Source organism: Electrona antarctica, assembly GCF_951216825.1.
Source record: "Electrona antarctica genome assembly, chromosome: 17".
Lineage (NCBI taxonomy): Eukaryota > Metazoa > Chordata > Actinopteri > Myctophiformes > Myctophidae > Electrona > Electrona antarctica.
Genome location: NC_136798.1, coordinates 40,609,491 through 40,636,108, shown reverse-complemented (window position 1 = coordinate 40,636,108; position 26,618 = coordinate 40,609,491). Strand labels below are relative to the sequence as shown.

General features: G+C 44.7%; 1 protein-coding gene across 1 annotated transcript in view; it reads left to right on the top strand.

Annotated features, from left to right (window-relative positions):
- Nucleotides 1-380: 380 nt before the first annotated feature.
- tmem200a (transmembrane protein 200A) overlaps nt 381-26,618 on the top strand; it is a gene marked incomplete at its 3' end in the record, with an annotated part of 70,957 nt that continues 44,719 nt past the window's right edge. Inside the window, 1 exon segment of the mRNA XM_079526437.1 lies at nt 381-444.

Below are 26,618 nucleotides of genomic sequence, written 5' to 3'. Positions count from 1 at the left end.
TTTTGGTTTGAAATGGAAAATCGAAATCTAATATGATAACAATGGCGATCTGACGTGCGCTGTAGCCTACGTGTTATTATTATGGTTGTTGTCATCAAGAAGATGTGAGAGAAGATAATGTTTCAACGTGGATCTGAAGGTTTGGACTTGGAGCGTCGCTTGTGGAACTACACGATTTTCATGGAAAGTAAACTGACTTGTTTTTCAATGAGGAGCTTATAATACAACATTTTGTTTTTCTGCCGACGATATATATAAAGGGCTGCGTGGTGTGGTGTGTGGCTTGCTTTTATAGTAAACACAGGGAGATCAGTCTAATCTCTGGAGCAGCCAGCAGCATGGGAATTCAAAGGAATTATTATAGCCCCCCCAAGGTGACCCCCACGTGAGTCGCCATCCACCCCCCTCTGGTGCGTAATGGAACACTGACGGCTTTTCTAAAAGGTAAGAGTTATGTGTTTCGGTTGTCAAATTAACCTATTCGAAATCGTTCATATTGAATTGAATAATGCACAAACAAGTACAGTGGCATTTTAGCAGTGTAAATTCCACTGCTAAAATTCCACTGTGTAATTTGTAGACTATAAGTAAAGAGACGGGTTGGCTGTGTAAGAGAAATGCCAGAGCGTGGGTTGACTATACACATCATAGCCTACTAAATCCCTAGCGTCATTTTGAACTCTGAGAGTGCACAAAATGGTACCAAAAACGGTCCATTTGGTAGGATACAATTATACATGGATTGGATAAATCAACATAGAATTCTACTGTCCGTATAAGACGTATATGGACATGTCCCTACACGGTACCAAATGTGGAGCGATCTCACTGGCATTGTTGTTGTTTTGGAGTGAAGTAGTAGTTAGTCAAACATGTTTAGAGATCATTTCAGATGTGCTGTTCTGTGTTCTGTTCTCTCTCTCTCTCTCTCTCTCTCTCTCTCTCTCACACACACACAGTGGAAACGTCTCCAAGACGACCAATTCGGGCTGGCTAGTGTTTTGATTGGCTGACAGGGAGGGGGGCACACACACCACGTCACGTGCACAATCCTGCTGCCAGACACGGGGGAGGCAGAGAGAGAGAGAGAGAGAGAGAGAGAGATGATCACTATCAGAGTGGTCAGCTCATATGAAGGGCCAAACTTCTATAGTGGTCCTCAAATTCTCCATGTCAAGGACCCCCAAATTGATATGGACCCCCAACTGAGAGGGTTTTGTGCCATGCAGGGGTCAGGTTTTTCCAAAATGATTCATTTAAAAATGTATAGCCTATTTTCAAAAACAATAGATGTATTGTACACGCTCGTAACGCGCTGTGAGCTTGTACTGTACAGATCTGCTATTTTTGAATAGCCCAACATATAAGTGTAGGCTATAAAGTGCTTAACATTATTGTGACGCTATGTTAACTACTTTAAGTCTGGGGTACATTTTAAGTCTGGGGTAAAAAAAAAGCCACTTACAAAGCGGTTGTTTGTCAGCGAGTAGGCCTACCATGTTTTCCCCGGTTCTCCCAATGCAATCTTAACGGAAACAGTACTGCACATGCGAACTGGGGGGGGGGGGTTGACTGGACTACATTTTTAGTTAAAGCCTGATTTAAGCAGTTGTTTCACTCCCGACTGAAAATGTAACGTGCCGGCCTTAAGTTCACCAATCTGTATCTCGGCTCTGATATGTTTACTTTTTGGAAACAATACCTCGAAAAGGGTTTAGCCTAATCCAGTGTTTATGGACTAGCTCGACCCAGCTTAGACCCCACTTCGACCTGGGCAGGGATATCACGGGACGGAACCTCATCTCGGAGCTAAAGCGTATAGCAGCGTAGATATAGAGTGTTGCAGTCCCGCCCCCTACCATGGACCAGGAAATGATTCTCCGTTCATTTTCCTCATAGACATTTCAGAAAGTATTTATTTAAAGACGTTTACGCCGCGGACAAAGCCAACTCGAGTCGTGACAAATCATGACAACAAACACAATCTTTGGGGCCGAAAAAATAATTAGAAAGAAGAAAAAAACGGCAGGTTACAACACTTTTTTTGTTGTTTTTCTTCTTTGTAATTATTTGTTTGTGTTGTCATGAGTTGTCACGACTCGAGTTGGCTTTGTCCGTGGCGTAACCGTCTTTAAATAAATACTTTAAGAAATGTATATGGGAAAAATGCATTGGGATTAATTTCCTGGTCCATGGTAGGGGGCGGGACTGCGACGCTCTATTGAGGTTCCAAACGGAGCTACTATCCCCCTTGAGCCATATCAGCGCCTGATGATCCAAACTTCAAAGCAGTACAACAAATGTTATACCAAACAAGCTGTACCCATATACTTCAGCACTACAAAGGTTTCATTCTGTTTTGAGTGTGAAAGAAGAATAATGACCCTTCTGCACAAAGGGTTAAATCATTGGAAACATGCCACAGGTTGGTAGCTTTAAGCGTTATTCACCACCGAACTACAACATGACGTCACGAGCCGCGGTGAAGAGCAAACCACCACCCCAGCCCTTCTCTCGGTTTTTACTCACCACCGCTCAACGTTATTTCCGAAAAACCAGACTATGAATAGGCCTTAAAGGGTCATTCATAGTCTGGATTTTCGGTGGTGAGGTGACCACCGCTCCGGTGGTGAGGTGACCACCGGAGCTGAAATAACGTTGAGCGGTGGTGAGTAAAAACAGAGAGAAGGGCTGGATCGGTGGTTTGCTCTTCACCGCAGCTCGTGACGTCATGTTGTAGTTCAGTGGTCACCTAACCACCGAAAATCCAGACTATGAATGAGCCTTTAGTTGCCACCAATCCAGCAAAGCACGCACACCATCAGCATTCACCAATTCACAAGTGCAAAATACAGTTCACACACATAAGTATCCAGTGCATGGGTCTAAAACGCAGAAAGAGGCGACGCTATACTGTCTGGAGAAAAGATTGGGTGCTGCGAGGTATCTCGTTAGGTGGCCATAGGCAGTAGTATTTCAAGGACATGATGTACCACCACCTTGTGAAGTTTACTTGCAAATTAATGTGTGTTCTTTCCCTCTTGGCTCACATTTTGTCATGATTATGTCAGACACAGCCCACGATGCCAAACGCAATACTTAACCTTTCTTGGTAACAACGTGTCGGAGGCCTTGCAGCAACAGCCCGCTCCTTGCTTTCCACTGGCTCGGTTGTCAGGTATAATGGGTGCGGTGCACTCAGGCTATACTGGGAAAGAGATCCCATTTCTGTATGTTTTAGATATGTGTAGTTTTGCGGAGCATGACCTGGTGCCATATGTATTTTTGTGGGATTGTAAGAGCTGGTGAGCAGGCAAACGCTATAGGTAGTCTGCTGATGTGTGCTCTTGATAGGGCTGGGCAATTAACCAAAAATATATCGAAACCCATAGTGGGCCTAATGAGGCCAACTCCTTTCACCTGGGCCAGGCTCTGCCAGTGGGCCTAATGAGGCCAACTCCTTTCACCTGGGCCAGGCTCTGCCAGTGGGCCTAATGAGGCCAACTCCTTTCACCTGGGCCAGGCTCTGCCAGTGGGCCTAATGAGGCCAACTCCTTTCACCTGTGCAATTTACAGCCTCTGCCTCAGCCAATTGAGGCTCAACCAATCAGGCTCTGCCAGTGGGCCGAATTGATTGCCAAGTACACTTTTCAGTTTGCAGTCTTCACACACAGGCACAGATCTCCATGTGGGACACCGGCTGACAGTTAAAACGGGTGCTATGACAACGTATACGTATATCATTAGGTTCCCAAGTTACTGTACATCGTTCCCAAGTAGGCCGGTGGCCGACTGCGACGGGCACGTACAGGTCTAGTTTAGATCCGAGTAGGTTAATCGAATAATCAAGCGATGTATTTATATCTTATAATACCAGTAAGACGCCTGGGGGGCGAGAAGCGACCTTGTAGGGCGACCTCGCCCTACAAGCTCACGTTATGAGCTTGTAGATCGGTTATTTTCAATGTAAAAAAAACACATTAATTAATTGTAATCGAGGCGAAAGTCGAGCCAAATGATTGTGATACTGATTTGAAGTCATCTTATCGCTGAGCCCTATAGTTCTTTGTATTATTGAATATTCCAATTTCAGGTTTACAGTGCTCAGCCTTTTGGCTCAGCACTTTGACAAAGTGATCGCATAACGTCTGAATAGATCAGGGTTCCCCAATTAATTTTCCTCAAGGGCCATATTTTGACTAGGGAACCAGGCTGGGGGCCGAGTCCGCACGGGCGAAAAAGTGGGTTTTTAATTTTTTCATTAATTAATTAAAAATTGTTCTCAACCAGTGGTCCGGGGACCACCAGTGGTCCTTGAGGTGGTGCCCAGTTTGACATGCATAGGCTACTGACCCCCATTTAATGCCATTTATATCTGGGACACCAGGGGCCACAAGGGGGCGCTCTGCGGGCCGCAAATGGCCCGCGGGCCGCATATTGGGGAACCCTGGAATAGATTAACATCGTAATAACGCCATCGTAATAAGCGGCGGTGGATCAGCGGTAGAGTGGCCGGATGGTAATTTAAGGTTCCCAGTTCGAACCCGGGCTCCCCCAGAGTTAGTGTCGAAGTGTCCTTGAGCAAGACTCTGAACCCCTAATTGCTCCTGATGTGCTGGTTGGTGCCTTGCATGGTTTCCTTTGGCATCGGTGTACGAATGTGTATGTGTGTGTGAATATAATGCACAATCTATGTAAAGCGCCTTGGATAAAGGCGCTAAATAAATGCACCATTTACAATACTTTGAATAAGCTTCATCCAGAGGCCACGTTTTACTTAAGTAAAAGTTTCAATACTGTAATATAGAAATAAGTAAGTAAGTAAGTAAGTAAGTCAGAATATAGAAACACTCTGTTACAACTACTAAAAGTCTGGAATTCTAAATGTACTTGAGTAAAAGTACAAAAGTATTGGCATCAAAATGTACTATGTACTATTTCACATTAATCTTTTGAAAATAGCAGATCTCTGGCTCCGTGGCTCAGTGGTCCAGGCACTACCGAGTCTGGCAGTGTGCCGCGGGTTCGACTCCCGATCCCGACGGCCTTTACTGCATGTCACATATCTCTCCCCCATTTCCTGTCAGCCTACTGTCTGTCCTTCTATAAAAAATATAAAATAAGGTGAAAGCCGCAAAAAAACATAAAAAAAAAAGAAAATAGCATATCTGTACGTTTTGTAATACTAGAGCGGTGCCCGTTGGGCATTGAAATGCACCCCGCATCCCGTTATTATGTCTGTGTCCCTTTTATGCCCATATATGGAGTTCTTTGTCAGGCATGCCCAAATATGGAGTCTATGCAGATGTCAGAATGATGTCAGAACAGGCCGGCTCCATATATGGAGTACCCGTTCCACCCATCTGTCTGTGTCCCTTTTATGCCCATATATGGAGATTTCTGTATCTGTCTCTCTGTGTCCCATTATTCCTATATATGGAGTTATGTGTCAGGCATGCCCAAATATGGAGTGTTGTGATGTCAGAACAGGCCAGCTCCATTTATGGAGCATGTGCAGGAGCCCTGCATGTCCAGAGCCCGGGCAGAGGCCTTTCGTGGAGGTTCTGGACAACCGTGGGTCCGACCAACTCGACACCGGGCACCCTGTGGGGGAGTGGAGCGCGTGTGCCGAAATTGAAGTCGGTGGGGCGAACGGTTCTCGAGTAACGTGGATTACAGACGTACACACAGACAGAGACATGGTGCATATAGATTATAGATTATTATACCACAGGTCGTTTCGAGGAAGCAATCTGATTGGTTGAAACAACCTTCTAGCCGTGGGTTAAACCAGCACCATTCACCACCTAATCAAAACAAAGAATTCAGCTGCTCTGTTCTCCCAGAGCGATAGCAAACTCGGTGGCTAGGCTAGCTAATTTCTTGGGACATTTGTGGTCGTAGTGACTACATCTGTCATTAAAAAAATATATTCTTTCAGCGATTTTCTTAGTTTTAAGGGTAACTGTTGTATAATTGCAATATTACACGAGAGGGTGTGGGTTAACGTGATTATTGCCACTTCAGTGATGCTTGCGGAACTCGACTTCGTCTCGTTCCTCACCGCATCCCTGTCGTGGCAATAATCACGTTAACCCACACCCTCTCGTGTAATATTGCTTAAATCAAAATCTACAAAGTAACTAGTACGACTAACTGAAGTTTCCAAATACACGTATAATGGAGTAAAAGTACAATATTTGGATTTGGGATGTAGTGTTTTATTTTATTTTTTATTAATACAAAATGTACCTTTTGTACAAGAATTATTTTCAGGCAGATATATTACAGTTCATATTACAGTACATTTTAAACACTCACATACATTGCTCACAATTTGCCCCCCCCCCCCCACCAAAAATAAATAAATGTAGTGGATGTAGTGGAGTCGAAGTAAAAGTATTGGAAATTGGAAATACTCAAGTTAAGTACAAATACCTCAAAAATGCATGCAAAAATGCAATGAAGGAAGCATGAGGTCAGTCCGCTTCCCCCCCAGGTTGGCAGAGGAAGTGTAGCGCCAAGGATTACATAGATAATTGACACTGGGTGAAAACATGGGTTGCAAAATCGTGGGATAAAAATTATTAAAAAAAATGCATTTAAGTACAGTAGGGCCTACTTAAATAAATGTACTTAGTCACTTTCCACCACGGGTGCCAGCTTGGTGTTGGCTGGTAGTTGCACTGTCCACAGCCCTCCTCTGAGACACAGAGGGGCGACTCACACGGTCGCAACAGATTGATGTATGCTTGTTGTATGAGATGTATAGCTGATGCAAGCTCGCAATGCATTTCCAATGGGAGTCACATGGTTTGACACAACATTTGTGTTGTATGAGGGGGAGGGGGGCAGTCGAAACACAGCCGAAAGCCATACAACAGCTTGTAGTCCAAAATGTTGTATCAAACCATGTGACTTCCATTGGAAATGCATTGGGGCGGCCATGACACTTACATCTTGCTTACATCTAGCATGCATCAATGTTGTATGCTAGATCGAAAGGTGTGAGTGAGGCCAAAGTGAGCAGGCAGGGGCCATCTTATAATGAGCATTAGTGGGGAGACCGACTGCATGGGGACCAATTATAATGAAGGTTGAAAATGGGTTAAGTGGCCCTTTAAGCATTAAACTCGTCTATTTTATTTAGAAGTATCACTTGTAGGGATATGCCTGGGGGGGGGGGGGGGGGGGGGGGGGGGTGTAATAGGATAACTACCGTAATTATCAATTGTGTTACCAGGCTGGGACCATAGCTAAACAAATATGTAACACTGGAAGCCAAGACATGCTCAGAGTGAGAGAGAGATAGAGAGAGAGGGGGGGGGGGGATAGGGGGAGAGAGAGAGAGAGAGAGGGGAGGGGGGGGGGGGGGGGGACCTGGCTCCCAAGAGAAGACAGACTGTGCACCCACTGCACACAAAACGAGGTAGAGACTGTGCTACACTTCCTAACCGTCTGTCCACTGTACCAAGACATCAGAGACATATACTTTCCACGGATTACAATCACCCAAAGAGAGTTTGAAAACATGACTAATGACAAAAAACTCCCATATCTGTTGGGTGAAGTACAACAATGTGCAAACACAGCAGCGACATGTGTGAGCTGCTGTGACAGGAGAAGGATGTAAAATGGAATACAAGTACCTTAAGGAATACAAACCATATGTGTACACTGTTTATCAAAAGTATAAAGCTAACGTATTCTATATGGATGTATATTGTATAACTATCTCTGACAGAAAATGCTTTTTATAGTTTCACAAAATAGTATTACCCAAAGTGCTAATATAACACAGCTCTGTTTACACCTTTATTTAATTCCTATTTATATCCAATATTTATTTGTAAATACATTGTTCTATTTTGATTGTCTTGTTCCACTTCTGCTTTGGCAATGTAAACGTACGTTTTCTCATGCCAATAAAGCTCCTTTGAATTGAATTGCATTGAATTGACAGTTTTGAGGTACAGTACCTTTACTTTACTTGAGTATATCCATATTTCAAATTGGTACTTTCCCATAGCAAGCCAAAGGACGGCATGATGACGTTATGATGACGTCCTCCGGTGACTCCGATGACGTTCAGGACTAGGCCAGATCACAGCCCATATATGGGGATGATCTTTACGTCATTTCCAGGACGTCTTCACCAGTTGAAATAATATAGCTCATTCTGGGCCAGATCTGACTAGTTATGATGTGACTTAAAGGGGCATTCCACTCATTTTCAACATTTTACTATGTCATTAATATACCTTAGAGCGGTTGTGTGGAAATAATAAAAAAGTCCCCCCATTCTGTGTTTCCTAGAACTGTAAGTATGAAATAAAATCATTTACATGGTGAAACACATCTTGATGACATCATCAAGATGTGTTTCTCCATGTTAATGATTTTTTTCAGATCTCCAGTTCTAGGAAACACAGACTGGGGGGGACTTTTTTTTATTATTTCCAGACAACAGCTCTAAGGTGTATTAATGACAACAGTAAAATGTTGAAAATGAGTGGAATGCCCCTTTAAGTTGATCTGGCCTCGATCGGACTCTCTTTGATTCATCCAGGGACGTCCGTCTTAGTGGGCAGGATTTATGTTGTTGGTTGAAATCAGGTGATATTCTGGGCCAGATCTGACTATAGTCTTGGTTCGACTTGATCTGGCCCCAATCGAGACGCATTAATTCGTCCAGGTCCTGACCGTGCTTGCTGGGTTTCCTTTACTCCACTCTACAAGTGTTTGACAGCTTCATTTATTAGTCACTTTTGTCTGGTCTAACACTCCGAAAGTGGCATTTCCCCCCATCCTCCTCCACATCATCCGCGTCATCAGTGCCCATACCCGAGGCGGGGGTTGGCGAAAGGGCCTTTCTGTGTGGAGTTTGCATGTTCTCCCCATGTCCCCTAGGGTAGGTACCCTCACAAAAAACATGCAGTAATCCTGGTCTCTAAACTGCCTCCCCCTGGCCAGCCGGGGCGCCTGATGGAGGGGAAAGGAACTGGTTGGAATAACGTGTTCCTTCCACGCGCTACATCCAACCAGGGAAACTCCCCCCTGTCAGGTGTAAAGGAGCGACTTGGACACTCAGGCATGAAGGAAGCATGATTTCAAGTCCGTTGCTCTCCCCATGTCCCCCATATATGGGGACTAGGTTGGCGGAGGGTGTGTAGAGCCCAGGATCACATTAGATAATTGACAGGGGTGAAAAATGGGTTACAAAATCGTGGGATAAAAAAAAATTTAAACAAAAGAAACCCCCCATCGGTCAGGTTCTATACCCTCTATATGTGACCTAAAAGGGTTGTCAGGCTAGACGTACTGGTGAATTATTGTCGTCTCAACTCTCTTTCACGTGATAGTCTCATTAAAAATGTATCATGTATGAATATTGGAATGGATTGAGATGCATGGCAGCCAAGACCTGGTTGTCTTTGAAGAAGCAGTGTTAGTAATAGCCAAAAGAAAAGGGATATATCGCGTTTCGCCTGTAAATCCTTCAAAAAGCTGGGGAATATTAAGCCTGCTTTGATGCTCTGCTTTGCGTGCGCACACGAGTGTGTGTGTGTGTGTGTGTGTACGTGCAGTGTGCGTGCGTGCGTGCGTGCGTGCGTGCGTGCGTGCGTGCGTGTAAAATCCTCAGTGGTGGAAAAAGTACTCGCATGTTTTACTTCTTCGCATCAATACTGCAACGTATAAATACGTATAAATACTCAGAATTCAATGTACTCCGTAGTCCAGAATTCAATACTTTTGTACCTGAATACAAGTACAAAAGTATTGTCATCAAAATGTACTTAAAGTACCAAAAGTAGAAAGTAGTCATTATGCAGAATGTCCCATTTTAATGTTTTCAAATGCATAAAAAATCTTTTGAAAATAGAAGATCTATACAAGCTCACATTATTTGTATTTCGGCTATTTTCAAATGGCCGAAAATGTAGGCTATATATATATATATATATATATAGGGCTGAAGTGGTAAATGTATGTTTTGTAAATCAACATCTACGACGTTACTAGTAACTAAAGTTTTCAATTAAATGTAGTGGAGTAAATCCTCAGTGTTAATCCATTTGAGACCTGGAACGCATCCATGTCACGTTAGCGTTTAACCACATTAACCATTAACCCATTTTGGGGCGGGAACGCGTTTTGGTGTTTTAAACATTGTTATAATTTAGCTATTGAAAAATAGCAGATCTACAAGCTCATAGCGCGCCACCGAGTGGCGCGCTATGAACTTGTAGGTCTGCTATTTTTGAAAAATCGTTAAAATGTGCCTCAAATCTTTCCGAAAATTGTCATGATTTAGAAAAGTTTTTTTTTTTTAATTTCGACGTCAGGTCTCAATGGATTAAGGAATAAGGATCTTCAGAGTAACTCTCTGGGCTACAAGCAGATTAAAAGGACACATTTTACCGCGTGTGAACAGGAACCTGGCAGGCACAATCAGGGACTGTGAGTGAGACGGAGCGGGTCAATTTACCAGAATCAACAGAGGGATCGCTCCATCGACCAGTACACACACATGCGCACGCACGCACGCACGCACACATGCACACGCGCACACACAGCTGACACGTGAAACTGATGACTCAATTTAACTCGATGTAATTAAGTGGAACCGCATCGATCTCAAGGGGGCAAGGAAGTGAAGTCAGGCGGTGTCAGCGATGTGAGCCGTCTTGCGACATCCTCAGGTGATAACGTTGGCAGTGCAGTATTCTAAAGCGCTGTAGAGCGGCGTGTGCATGCGCTGCATAAAGCTCCACATGGCAGGTGTAGTGTACAATGATTGATTGATTGAAATCTGATTGATTGATTTGATTGAAAATTCTGATTCGTTTCAAACGAAAAGCACAAGTCAACACAAAAGCCGTTACCGTGGACGACATTGGTTTTGAAGGAGTCAAGGGATTCATTATGTTATGCTTTAGCTATTGAAAAATAGCAGATCTACAACATAGAAACATAGCTTTTTCAGAAAACTGTCATTTTCAAACAGACATTTTTTAGAATCTGATCTCAGGTCAAAATGGGTTAATGGCTGTTGGTAGGGGCGTTCCACATTGTTGTGGCATAGGAGCGAAATACATTTTTGTCCCTTGTTTGAGCCGAATCTGGGTTGCACGTGGTTTGTTGAGCACAGGTACATGCCATGGGTATCATGGTGGTGTAGTGAATCTTGTAGACCAGACCCATTGCAAGATGCTGTACTCTGTCGTGACAATATTTCGTCACTGTCCGGCGGGGAAACCTTTTATGTCAAGGTATACGTGGCACGGTGGCACAGTCGGTAGTGCTGTCGCCTCACAGCTAGAAAGTCCTGGGTTCGATTCCCGCCGGGGACGCTGTGTGTGGGCGCTGGGGGCGTGTTCCCTCCTCCGCGTCATCAGTGCCCATACCCGAGGCGGGGTTGGCGAAAGGGCCTTTCTGTGTGGAGTTTGCATGTTCTCCCCGTGCCCCCTAGGGTAGGTACCCTCACAAAAAACATGCAGTAATCCTGGTCTCTAAACTGCCGCCCCCCTGGCCAACCGGGGCGCCTGATGGAGGGGAAAGGAACTGGTCGGAACAACGTGTTCCTTCCACGCGCTATACGTCCGGCTGGGGAAACTCCCCCCTGTCAGGTGAAAAGAAGCAGCTTGGACTCCTCATGCATAGAAGGAAGCATGAGGTCAGTCCGCTGCCATATAGCACTAAGGTCTTAGGACCGAAACGTTTGCTTTTTAATTGCACTTTGAGCACCGAGCACTTTATGAGCATGATAAAATAAAAGGATTTTTTCCGCCCTTTTTACTTCATTTTGTTATACAGTGAGCGAGTCGTGTTCGGTCAAGTTTTCCTCCAGTCCGCTGCCCCCCCCAGGTTGGCAGAGGAAGTGTAGCGCCCAGGATTACATTAGATAATTGACACTGGGGTGAAAAAAGACAAAGTGCTGCTGGGAAGGCAGGTATCACTGATGCAACGTTCACCTTGACTTGACACACCCCCCTGCCCCCACCCCCACCCCCCCTCTGCTTCTCACTCCATGGTGTTGTGCCAGATGACCTTTTACAACAACAGGAGGGGGTCTTTCCCTCAGGCTCAACAATCTCTCTCCCTTCTCTCTCTCTCTCTCTCTCTCTCTCTCTCTAGATGTGTCTTTTTGTGTCGCTTGATCTTATAATTCGGCTCTTTAAAGATGGAGTGCCATGATTTTTGTATTTTCTGTCAGAGGTCATTCAGCTACTCAACAACCACCTGCTGCTCCCTGAAATATGAATATGTGCCAACTTCTGATCAATCTTTCATATACAGTATAATTACCACGCCTGGAGGCATGGCATCGCTGCTATTGCAATCAGCATCGTCTGCGAGTGCACGTGTGTGCGTGTGCGTGTGTGCGTGCGTGTGTGCATCCATGTTCCAACTCTGTGATAACCCAGACACCTTTACATCTCTGACAGATGTCGTGGTTGATGGAGAGTCCAGAGAGGTGTCTGTATTAGAGATAGCCTGCCCCTTTGACCCTATAGCCCAGAGGAAGCCTGTATGACCCAAGGTCATTAAATACCAACCACTTCTACATGTACTAATGTACCATCTCAGACTATTTCTCTTTATATTTGGCAGCCTAGGACTGGTTGTTAGAGGGTTCCAACAACTTGGGATGCCCAAAAAGGAGTCAAAAAGGGCTGGTAAAGTATTGTGCTGTCTCTGCTATAATTGGCAGCCGCAGTACTGAGTGACATATGCCTATAATATCTGTGTCCTTGGATGCATCGCCTTTGTGTGGACATAAATAAATGGTTAAAGAGTGTGTGTGTGTGTGTGTGTGTGTGTGTGTGTGTGTGTGTGTGTGTGTGTGTGTGTGTGTGTGTGTGTGTGTGTGTTACTTACGTACCCCTGAAGAGTGTGTGGGTATTTGTCCGGGATATACTAATTGCAGTCTGTACAGCACCTTGTAAATATTTGTGTCCTTGTATTGTATCTCTTATGTGGACATAAATAAATGATTAAAATGTGTGCGCGCGTGGGTGCGTGCGTGCGTGCGTGTCTTTTTAAGACTTAACTCTTTAGATGTTTCTGCCGTGAGCTGGCACCACTACTAAGACTGGTGTGCGTTTAGCATCCTCCTGCACAATGTTGACAGCATGTCAAACATTTTACTAGTTCCCTCCCTATTAGCATTTTTAGCCTGTTCTTTTATGTGTTGTCCAAATTGTCTACATATTTAGTCTCAGTTGTAATTCATCAAGCTTAGTTCTTATTTCGTTTTTCGTCAGTGCAAAAAAGGTAGTCGACGGACATTATTTTTTTCTCCATACTTTTAGTCGCCGAAATGAACGCTGGGGATCAGGTAGCCTGGAACTCACCTATGCTTTCTGTGGCATAGGCAGCTCCCGGCAGGATCTGCCGGCAGAAACTGTGCGCAGCTGCTGGACATGAGACTAATTAATTAGAACGACAGAGAGAGAGAGGAGTGTGTGTGTGTACGGGTGTGCGTGTGTGCGTCAATTTAACAAAGGTGCAGACGATCAGAAATCAGCAGAGAGTGATCGACGTTTGCGCTACTCTATGCCAAATTGAAGTGGACTCGGACCCAGACTTTTTTTTCCTCCCTGGAAATAAAAACGTCTGGGTTTTCGAGGCTAGGGATCAGGCAACTCTTTCTGTCTCGAACGACAATGGTGGAATGGAATGGTGTTTGTGACAGGCAGAGTTTACGCCCCCCCCCCAGCAGATGGGGGGGGGGCCCAGCAGATCACGTCTGTGTGTCTGTGTGTGTGTCACGCTGTAACACCACCCGCCCACCACCAGAGGGCGCAGCTGTATCACACACAAAAACACACACACACATGCACGCACGCACACACACGCACACACACACACACACGCATGCACGCACGCACACACACACACACACACACACAAAAAACTTAACTTAAAAAAAAACTTAACTTAAAAAAAAACTTAAAAAGGAAAAACGCGCACACACAAAAAACTTAACTTAAAAAAAAACTTAACTTAAAAAAGAACTTAACTTAAAAAAAACTTAAAAAGGAAAAACGCACACACAAAAAACTTAACTTAAAAAAAACTTAACTTAAAAAAAACTTAACTTAAAAAAAACTTAACTTAAAAAAAAAACTTAAATGAAAAACGCACACACAAAAAACTTAACTTAAAAAAAAACTTAACTTAAAAAAAAAACTTAAAAAGGAAAAACGCACACACACAAAAAACTTAACTTAAAAAAAAACTTAAAGAAAAAACTTAATAAATAAATAACCTAAAAAAGAAACACGCACGCACGCACACATACACACACTACAAAAATTACTTGAAAAAACATTTAATTTAAAAAAACTTAACTTAAAAAAAACCTTAAAAAGTACGTAATTTATTCTAATTGTTGTTATTGCAATTTACGAGCTGCGTTCGCTTCCCGCGTTTGCGCGTCTTACTTGTTCTTTTAAGTTGGTACTGTGAGTAGTATAGTTTGAAGGCAATACTTTTGTACCTTTACTCAAATTTGGAGCGTTTTCATATCGTGGAAATGCAACTTTTACTTAAGTAAACCAACCGAGACGTTCTTCCACAACCGACTTATTATAGTGTTGCTTGCTATTCTTTCTCACACACATTGCACCATATTGCACCTTGTTGCTGCTGTGATCCTCGTGCGTCATCATGTCCTCTGTATCGTGTTGTTTGTTTAAGGGCTGGGTGAGAGATATAGGTATGACTTCAAATCAATATGTCATTTTAGAACGGGCACAGCTACAATATATATGTATGTATTTTTAACCTATTGTTCGTGAGAGTATATGGCCCCTTCCGGTTCTGGAGTGGATCTTCACCCATTCTGAACGGGAACCCGTTTTGGTGTTTTAACACTTTGACGCCATACTCCGCGTTCCCCGCGTTTTAATCAAATGTTCTACGCTGCCTAGATTGTTTTATTACCTTTAGATCATACTCTGAAGTATCTGGGCTTTTGATCGCCGAATGCCGTGTGTTTACATTCCATCGCACCAATCGCCATCTTGCTACGGTACATGGAGGGGGGTGTGAGGCGGTTGTAGTCAGACAAAACCCCCGTTCACTTGCATTGGACTCAATTTCCCAGAAGCCCTAGCAGCCCAGCGACTGTGTCGATTTCCGGTTTCGAGATCACAACATGTAGCTCTCTCCCCCTGCTCCGCGGCAGAGACGGACTTTCGTTTTAATTATTAAAACAGGGCGATTTAGACACATGAAACAAATAGCGGGAATGTCGTATTATGCAGCGGCGGAACACTGGATCAAACAATTAGCGGCAGGAGAACTGTTTTAATTATGTTATACTTTAGCTATTGAAAAATAGCAGATCTACAAGCTCATAGCGCGTCACCGAGTGGCGCGCTACGAGCTTGTATAGGTCTGCTATTTTTGAAAAATCGTGAAAATGTGCCTCAAATTTGGAATATATTTTTTCAGAAGGAAGAGAACTTAAAAAAACCCCTTAAAAAACGATGTCATTTATTCTGATTGTTGTTATTGCAATTTACGAGCTGCGTTCGCTTCCCGCGTTCGCGCGTCTTACTTGTTATTGACAGATTATTGAATGTGAATTCTTCTAAATAGCTGATACAAGATTGTAGATCGGCGGCGTTTTCTGTGTATTTCCGTACGCCACTATTGTATACGCCAAAGTGTAACGCAGGGTGCAGAGTGCTTAATTGGACAACATGGTGACAGATGGCTCTTCGAAAACATACATGTACTTTTCTTCTCCCCATCTGTCCCTTGTTCTCATGGCTCTTTGATGGTTATATATGGTGTTGTTCTATTTCCATTTCTTCTGTCTCACTCTCTCTCTCTCTCTCTAATCTGTCTCTCTCTCTCTCCATTGTGCACCCTGAGAAACCTTTCACTGCTCCTCTGAAATCGGTAAAGAATGTTTGCTATTAATTACAAAGATCAAAATGCCTTATGTAAGTATCTGTATCTCTAGTCCATCTTATTTCTCCTTCAAACCCCCTATATCCACCCCTATATTCCTTTCACTCTGACTTTTCACTCTTACATGCATCTCCTTCTGTCTGTCTGTCTGTCTGTCTGTCTGTCTGTCTGTCTGTCTGTCTGTCTGTCTGTCTGTCTGTCTGTCTGTCTGTCTGTCTGTCTGTCTGTCTGTCTGTCTGTCTGTCTGTCTGTCTGTCCGTCTGTCCGTCCGTCTGTCCCTCCGCCCCGGTCTCCCTCTCACATGCAATTACGATGATTAGCTGAATTATAGTAATTCATCACAAACTACATAAACACGTACATCTGGATGCAATAAAGCAACACGATGTGAAACGCCAGGGCTTTGTTTGTGCACACACAGTTTTCCTCTCTCTCCCCCTACTAACCACCCCCCCCCCCCCTCTCTCTGCTATTTTTGCCGTGCGACACGTCATATAAAATAGTGGTTAAAGAACTGCCGTAATTACACTCGTACAATCTGTCCAATTACCCTGCTGTGCTGTCAATAGGGAACATTGAAATGATGTATTTTCAAGGAAAAGCGTGCAGCTTTACAACATGTAAAGCCTGCGTAATTTGACCCATTACTACAACATAGTTATCAATATACCGGCTACTGTATCGAGAACACCATTCAAAGCAATAGGGCGACTGTTGGTGGGAAACCTCATAACTCCATTTGAGGTTTTAGATTTCTTTGTTGCATAAAGCAGTGCTATTGAACACCCTTTACGTCTGTGTGTTGTTTCGAAAATATTGAACCAATGGAAAGTAGTAAGAAGTGCTTTGGACAAAACCTCCATTGGAACCCTCAAACTGTCTGCTAAAGCAGCTAACTCCACCACCTCCACCTCCCTCACATGGAAGTAATTGACAATAAATAACGTCACAACATCAACTTTGATGAGGCAGTGTTGCTTTGTTTTAAAAAAAAAAAAGATTTTCTTAATTTCCTGAAAAAGGTATATTTTTAATTTCCTGAAAAATGAACATTTTGGAGTTAGGTGGTTTCCTCCCGATACAACATGGCGTCCCGGTCGTGTCCAATGAGTTCAATATGTGAATGACAGCAGTATTTAAATGTTTTGCATCCACATTTTGGTATGAAACCTTGGAGACGAACAGCAACAAATGTGACTACATTTGACTGAGGGACTGCCATTGGATTTTTTGTTTGTTCATGTCATATGAAAGCAGGGAATCATAGCTTCAAATTGACATATTGGTTGTTCAGTTTGACCCACCAGTTTTGGAGATATGGCTTATAGAGTAATGTCTTGCAGAGAAACAGCGAGTTGAGAAAACAGGCTTGAAAGGTTCACTTCTGTGGACTAGCTACATGTGTATGCATTTATTTCATATTTACATGTCGATTTCAGCTCGGACACTTATTTCAGTTTTCTCCTCTGGTGAAAAGCTGGAGTTTGCACAATGGCAGGCTCTCAGTCAAATCTGGTCACAAATGACTCATTTAAAGGTAGTTCCTCCGTTTGTGTGTACATTATTATTTCTCTGTACAAACTACAAAGGTCACACGCCGCGAACAGTGCAGGAATACACAATGATTTGAAGTCGTCAAGGTGGTTGCGTCTCTCTCTCCCTCCCTCTCTGTCGGTTGATAGGATATTATGTTAATGGTATATCCTACCTGTCAGTCCGGTGATTTCTACATGCCGGTTGCTAGGCAAACTTGTCACCCAGCAGCGGCAGCACACGTGTGTATCGTTGCTATAGGGACAATACATCATGTGACACCCCCCCCCACACCCACCCTATAGATTATAAAGCCACCCTGTCGGTATCACGATGGTTGCAGAACAACTGCTTTCTTTAACCCATTCTGGGCGGGAACCCCTTTTGGTGTTTTAAGCATTATAATATGCTTTAGCTGTTGAAAAATCACACCCGTGTGAACTGAGTGGTGCAACTCCCCTCTCCCCTCTCCCCCTGCCCCCTCCCTCTCTCTCTCTCTCTCTCTCTCATTAGCAGGCAACAGCTAGTGCAGCACTATCTCTCTCTCTCTGTTTCTGGCACAACAGCGCCACTTTTGCCCCTACTGGTACTCATAGTAACATTGCTGTTCGCAGATCTACAAGCTCATAGCTTGTAGATCACAGCTCATGCTGTTTTTGAAAAATAGCAGACCTTAAACGTTTTTAACTCAAATCTTTGCTTCTTGGGGGTCGGCAGCCAAAAACAGATAATTCTGGGGGGGTACCACTGACATAGAAACAGGATTTTCAGAAAACGTTTAGGATTTAGAAGACATTTTTTAAGAATCGTCCTCAGGTCGAAATGGGTTAAACTCTCAGAGTTTAATCAACACTGAAGAAAAAAAGGAAATCAATGTCGTCAAATGGGCTGTGGGTGTGGGTTGGGGGGTGGGGTGGGGGGAGTTTGTCCGTGGTCGAATGCACATCAAACTGTCCTTGAAATTTAAAAAAGGGGGTCGAGAATCTCTGAGCTAAGCTTTAAACGATTACTGCAGGGCCGCCGTAATCTACACGCTGGTGCTTTTAGTGTAATTGCTATTTAACTCTAACTAAGAGAGCGTACATTAACAAAATACCAAATGGACCCTTACAGACCTGGTCGTAAGACCTTGGTGGTCCCCCGCACCGTACGCTGAGAACCGGTGCTCTACTGGAGTCTCCTTTAAAGGTTTCATGACATTCATTTTCATTTATTTGTATTTTTCATTTTTCTTTTAGGTTTTATGACCTCAATTGCACCCCAAAAAACCTGAACTTTGAACATTCAGTGGATTTTCTGTGGTCTGGAGTTTTCTCTGGGGTTTGGAAGCCTTTCTGAGCTGCAATGAAAACAGGCAAAACCGTGAAAACGGTGACATCTGCTGGCAAATCCCATTGAGATATATAATATGGGATTTGCAGGCTGTGACATCACAAACAGCAGGAGAATCAGAGCACTTGTATGAGCCCGAAAACCCCAGAAAATCTACTGAATGTTAAAAGTGTTTTTGGGGGGGCGCAATTGAGCTCAAAAAACCTAAAAAAAATTACATTTTTTTTTTTTATGTCACAATCCCTTTATGAAAATGCGTCAGCGGCTGCACTTAAAGCTACAATGAGCTTGAGCTAATGAGCTTCAGGCAGGACGACTTGTCAACGTGGTTGACCAATGGTCGTCACTCACCCGACAAAGCTGAAATGCCCTTGAGCAAGGCACCGAATCCTCAACTGCATGCTCCAGTGGAGCTGCTTAGTGACCAGCTGTATCAGACTGTGGTTGTACTGGTCAGCTCCCAGTACAACAGTATCAGACTGTGGTTGTACTGGTCAGCTCCCAGTACAACAGTATCAGACTGTGGTTGTACTGGTCAGCTCCCAGTACAACAGTATCAGACTGTGGTTGTAATGGTCAGCTCCCAGTACAACAGCATCAGACTGTGGAAAACCCCAGAAAATCTACTGAATGTTAAAAGTTTTTTTTGGGGGCACAATTGAGCTAAAAAAAAAATATATATATTTTGCTCCAGTGGAGCTGCTTAGTGACCAGCATTATCAGACTGTGGTTGTACTGGTCAGCTCCCAGTACAACAGTATCAGACTGTGGTTGTACTGGTCAATACAACAGTATCAGACTGTGGTTATACTGGTCAGTAAAACAGTATCAGACTGTGGTTGTACTGGTCAGCTCCCAGTACAACAGTATCAGACTGTGGTTGTACTGGTCAGCTCCCAGTACAACAGTATCAGACTGGTTGTACTGGTCAGCTCCCAGTACAACAGTATCAGACTGGTTGTACTGGTCAGCTCCCAGTACAACAGTATCAGACTGTGGTTGTACTGGTCAGCTCCCAGTACAACAGTATCAGACTCTGGTTGTACTGGTCAGCTCCCAGTACAACAGTATCAGACTGTGGTTGTACTGGTCAATACAACAGTATCAGACTGTGGTTGTACTGGTCAGTAAAACAGTATCAGACTGTGGTTGTACTGGTCAGTAAAACAGTATCAGATTGTGGTTGTACTGGTCAGCTACCAGTACAACAGTATCAGACTGTGGTTGTACTGGTCAGCTCCCAGTACAACAGTATCAGACTGTGGTTGTACTGGCTAGCTCCCAGTACAACAGCATCAGACTGTGGTTGTACTGGTCAGCTCCCAGTACAACAGCTTCAGACTGTGGTTGTACTGGTCAATACAACAGTATCAGACTGTGGTTGTACTGGTCAGCTCCCAGTACAACAGTATCAGACTGTGGTTGTACTGGTCAGCTCCCAGTACAACAGTATCAGACTGTGGTTGTACTGGTCAGCTCCCAGTACAACAGCATCAGACTGTGGTTGTACTGGTCAGCTCCCAGTACAACAGCATCAGACTGTGGTTGTACTGGTCAGCTCCAAGTACAACAGTATCAGACTGGTTGTACTGGTCAGCTCCCAGTACAACAGTATCAGACTGTGGTTGTACTGGTCAATACAACAGTATCAGACTGTGGTTGTACTGGCCAGCTCCCAGTACAACAGTATCAGACGGTGGTTGTACTGGTCAGTACAACAGTATCAGACTGTGGTTGTACTGGTCAATACAACAGTATCAGACTGTGGTTGTACTGGTCAATACAACAGTATCAGACTGTGGTTGTACTGGTCAATACAACAGTATCAGACTGTGGTTGTACTGGTCAGTACAACAGTATCAGACTGTGGTTGTACTGGTCAATACAACAGTATCAGACTGTGGTTGTACTGGTCAATACAACAGTATCAGACTGTGGTTGTACTGGTCAGTACAACAGTATCAGGCTGTGGTTGTACTGGTCAATACAACAGTATCAGACTGTGGTTGTACTGGTCAATACAACAGTATCAGACTGTGGTTGTACTGGTCGGCTCCCAGTACAACAGTATCAGACTGTGGTTGTACTGGTCAATACAACAGTATCAGACTGTGGTTGTACTGGTCAGTACAACAGTATCAGACTGTGGTTGTACTGGTCAGCTCCCAGTACAACAGTATCAGACTGTGGTTGTACTGGTCAGTACAACAGTATCAGAGCATCAGTCTGATGCTGTTGTACTGGGAGCTGACCAGTACAACCACAGTCTGATACTGTTGTACTGGTCAGTACAACCACAGTCTGATACTGTTGTACTGGGAGCTGACCAGTACAACCAACAGTATCAGACTGTGGTTGCAGCTATCCCGCCTCTAGCTTCTGCTGATTGGCCAGGCCGTTTTGTGGCCGGGCATCAAGTCTGCCTGAGGGGGGAACCCAGTGTACTCTCTCCTGCCCCATCTGGCGGAGTCAGGTTACATCATGTCACCATGGAGAAGGATTTCAGTGCACATATTCTGTCTCAATACGAAGACGTGTTGACAGTGATGACCTCGGGGAACTCCCATTCACATACTCAATGACAGTGGATCCCAACATGCAACCTGTGGTTCGACCAGCCCACCGCTAGCCTGGCTAATAAGCCAGACTCAAATCACACTGTCGTGTGGCATTTGAGTCTGGAGATGCTGTGTATGGATCTTGTTTCCTGGGGGGCGGGTTCAAACATTTTCTCTTTGACACAATTGGTCAGAGCTACTGTCAGTCAAAGGTCTCAAGCATTGAACGTCACTGTACCAAAGCCCGCCCATATTTCATACCGTGTCCCGATTGGCCACACCAGTTCTCTGGTGTAGGAAATGGGCGTACAATTGAGCCTCTCCAGACCGTAATCCGCCGGCAGGCAATTTGTTTTTTGCCAACGGCTGATTCGGTCTGGCTTATTAGCCAGGCTAGAACTGGAACGCATGCAGGTGTCATAACACCAGTCTCTCAGCCCACAGACTGGGTCTCCTCCATGGTTGCAGCACACAAAAAAGGCAAGGATGAGATCAGACTGTGCATCAACCCAAAGGACGTCAATACAGCACTGAAAAGGCCCCATCACCCCATGCGCAGTGTCGAGGAGGTGGCAGCTCAGATGGCGGGGGCAACAGTTTTCTCGGTGCTGGATGCGAAAAACTATTTTTGGCAAATACTCCTCGACAAGAAATCCTCGATGATGACCACATTCAGCACCTCATTCGGTCGCTACAGGTTTCTTCGGATGCCCTTCGGCATTAACTCTGCAAGTGAGGTGTTTCAGCGCTCTATGGAACAGCTGTTTGCAGGCTATCCATGCTCAGTCATAGTCGATGACATCATCATTGGTGGCCGGGACACAGCCAAACACGATGCCAACCTGCAGGTGCTCGACCGTGTGAGAGAAGTCAACCTCAGGCTGAATCCAGCCAAATGCAAATTTTGCCTTGACCAAGTTTGCTATGTGGGCCACATCTTCACCAGCGACGGCCTAAAAGCAGACCCCTCTAAAACAGCAGCAATTACCGACATGCCAGTCCCCACAGACGTCACTTCTGTACAACGTTTCCTTGGAATGGTAAACTATCTCAGCAAATATATTCCAAACCTGAGTGATATTGCGGCACCGCTGCGTAAACTGACTCACAAAGACACTGTAGGTCCTCATTCACAACGGCGTTTACGCTCATAAAGTGACGTTACGTGAGCGGAGCGTGAGCGGACAGGCATTTACGTGGATTCCCACATTACGTGGGAATTCATGAACTTGAACGTGAACTTGACGGTGACGTGGGTTGGTCGGAAATTCCGCTGAAAGCTGCGCCACCTCTCATGGTCGTGTACGGCTTGCGTAGATTTATTAAGAAGGCTTTAGTCTTCATGCTGAATCAATTAAAAGTCCCCAAACCTCAGATAAAATATGTAGGCAAGGCATGTGTCCCCAACATTGGTCGCACATAAAAAAATGATAGCCTATATAAAAGCCAAGTATCACTTGTATGCCTAAATGCATGCATTCTAGAGGCAGGTTAGCCTAGAGTGCCATACAGAAACTGCCCCTGCAAGCCCGACACCTTTTTTATTTATTTATTAGGATATTTCTAGCATGCGCGATTGCGCTGCTCACTTGACAGCTTTCTACTCGCAGTGCAACGCGCTGTGAGCTTGTAGATCGGCTCTCGCAGTCTCGCGGACTCGCGCTGCATGTTAAAAAACAAACTCACAATTATAATAAGAACATACACTTATCTGCATTCTGCACTGTACGAATCCAACGTTGTTTAGTCACGTGTAGTAATGTCTGCAGTATAGGCCTATTGAAATTGTTTTGTTACGGAGCTCCTTTGAGTCAGTCTGACTGTCGGTGTGAGGGGGGGGGGGGGGGGATTAGCCCTATATAAAAAATAGAAGACCACATTAGCCTATTTGAATGAATGGCATCAGCGTGTTTGAAAGTCGGCCAGTCATATCATAGTTTTAAGCCAGCTCACCTCCACTCGTGCTTGTTCACAAACATGACGGACAGACAGACAAGAAAGGCTGTTGATGATGATTATTATTACCACTCTAACTCGCTGATCAGCATGTTGACAGAGACTCAGCCAATTAAAGTTTCACGTAGGCCTAAATGCCTTTGCTGCAAGCACCTATCTGCCTCCATTTGCGTCGTGGTATTAATTTATAATAATGTATATTGATCACATGCGGACGCCACACAGAATAGCCAACTCTTACCTGCAGCTGAGGAAACATACAACCGGATGAAATATAGCCTTTAGTCCAAATCCCACAAGAAAAAAAAGAAAGAAAATATGTCCTGTGTCCATGCATGTCCGTATATTTGCTTTCCAAATCCGACAGTGCAGGGCAGGGAATCAATCACCGCAGTAGACTAATCAATAATAGGGCCTTTTATCATTGCCGAGTTTTAATATAGCATTTGGTCGTGTGGTGAAGTTGAACAGTACAAATTAACTTATTTCTCATTATGTGAAAGTAACTGTAACATCAGTTAACTTATTAATTAACGTTCTGACATTTAACAAGCTAGTGAAGCAATGCGTGCCAAGTTGGCAAGTTTCGTTCATAATATAATATATACATATAACTCGCGCTGTTTGCTTGAAGATCTGTCCGTGCAGAGACCCGCCTGTCAAAATTAACTGCTCTACAAGCTCATCGCGGCTGTTGTATATAATTTAAAACTTGGGAATCCTCTGTGCAGTCTATGATGACGTATTTCGATATTTCCTGTTGCCTTATATGGTCGTGGATGTTCCATCAAACCAGGCGACACCAGGCGAATCGCTTGGAAAAAATGCGGAAATGATACACTCGCCGATCCGCACAAATGAAGTGATTACACCTGGTTCCCTGAATCACACGGGACTTAACCGTAGCGTGATCGGACGGATTTTCCGCTATCTATACGCATGGCCTTTACGCTTCCGTTACACTCTGGCGTATTTCTCCTTTGTGAATGAGGACCACTGTGTGGTGTTGGTTCCAGCAGCATCAGGCTGTGTTCGACCACCTCAAGTCATGTCTGTCCAGCCCTGCGGTGCTGGCTTACTACAACGTCAAGGAGCCAGTCACACTCACCTGCGACGCATCCTGCTATGGCCTGGGAGCTGCGTGTTTGCAGAACGGCAGACCAGTGGCATTTGCATCCCGCACCCTCACAGACACAGAGACACGTTACGCTCAAATAGAGAAGGAGCTCCTTGCTGTTGTGTTCGCCTGCACAAAGTTCAAAGACTATGTGTATGGGAAGCCCACAGTCGTGGAGACAGACCATCAGCCCCTGGTAACTATACTGAAGAAACCTACGGTTGGAGGCCATCGATATTGTCCTTTTCTTTTTGCTGAGGTTTGCGTGATCTGCGCAAAAGGACAGTTAACCCATTTTGGGCGGGAACCCCTTTTGGTGTTTTAAACATTATGTTATAATTTAGCTATTGAAAAATAGCAGATCTACAAGCTTGTAGGTCTGCTATTTTTGAAAAATCGTGAAAATATTTATTTCAGAAAACTGGAGGATTTAGAAGGATTTTTTAAAATTTTGAGGTCAGGCCTAAATGGGTCAAATGATAAGGGACAATATCGGTGGCACCCAACTGTATACTGAAGAAACCTATTCACACCGCTCGTCTCCTGAGGATGTTGCTTCAGTTGCAAAGCTACGACATCAGCCTTGTGTACAAGAAGGGCAAACTCATGTATTTGGCGGACACCCTGTCCAGAGCTCCAAACCCACACACTCCCCAGAGCCCCAGAGACCACGACACTGTTGATGTCATGTCAGTCAGCTACATCTCCACGACCCGCCTGGAGGAACTCAGGCAACACACAGCAAAAGACGGAGTATCACAGGCCCTCAGTGCAGTCATCCTCAGAGGGTGGCCAGACCGACAGAGCCAACTTCAGCCCGCTGTCAGCGTTTTCTTCCCCTACAGAGATGAACTGACTGAGGAAGACGGTATTATCATGAAGGGCCACAAGGCAGTCATCCCCCCAGTCGCTCCACAAGGAGTACATCAGCATTGTGCACAATGGACACCCTGGTATTGACGCAACCAAGCGCAGAGCTAGAGGTGTTGTGTTTTGGCCATCAATGTCAAAAGATATCACGGAACAGCTGGTCTCATGTGCAAAAGGAGCCCCTTCTGCTCCACCAAGTCCCCGACCTCCCATGGTCCACAGTGGCCACGGATTTTTGACTGGCATGGCAAACACTACCAAGTACTTGTGGATTCATACTCTGGGTGGTTCGAAATAGACCTCCTCCCTGACATAACGTCATCAACAGTGATCTCCAAACTGAAGAGGCATTTCTCAGTTCATGGCGCACCACACCTCCTGTTTTCTGACAACACCCGACAATACAGCAGTCAACACTTCAGGGATTTTGCCAAACAATGGGATTTCGTTCATGCTACCAGCAGCCCTGAATTCCCCCAGTCAAACGGACTTGCGGAAAGAGCGGTCCGGAGCGCCAAACTGCTACTGGAGAAGTCCTACAGAGACGGGACGGACACCTTCCTCAACCTCCTAAACCTCAGAAACATCCCCCGTGATCAGACGCTCGGCTCCCCGGCTGAACGACTGATGTCACGACAGACTCGTGCAGCTATCCCGGTGTGCAACACACTGCTGGAACCGGGCCCCAAGGGACACCCGACGTGTGAGCACCCGTCTCCTCGACAAAAAGCAACCCGGACACCCACCTTGCCAGCCCCCACCATAACAGTCAGTTTTCCCCCTACACCACCACAAACACCAGAGCCATTCGACGTGCAGTCATAACGCGCATCCCCTCCCCGCCCAATACCCGTGGCACTCCCACCCACTGGGGACTGTGGTGCGTACACTACACGCTCTGGACGCACCTGCAAACCAAACCCGAAGTACATGCACTGACACTCATGCTGCTTAGTGGACTCTTTTTTTTCCCACACACACACACACACACACACACACACACACACACACACACACACACACACACACACACACACACACACACACACACACACACACACACACACACACACACAGCAAGCTTATGTAGCCCTGTGGGCTGCCCTGCGGTCTGTTTGGGACTGTTTGAAAAGAAGAACAAAAAAATGAAAAGAAAAAAGCCTTGTTCACGTTTTATTTTATTTTGTGAAAAAAAAAGAAAAAAAAAAGAATGCAAATGGTTGTTTGATATTTTTGGATGCCAAGATGTATGTTCAAATTGTTTGTACCGGCATTGAGTTATTTTCTTAGACTATGACATGTCATATGCATCTGAAGTGGTT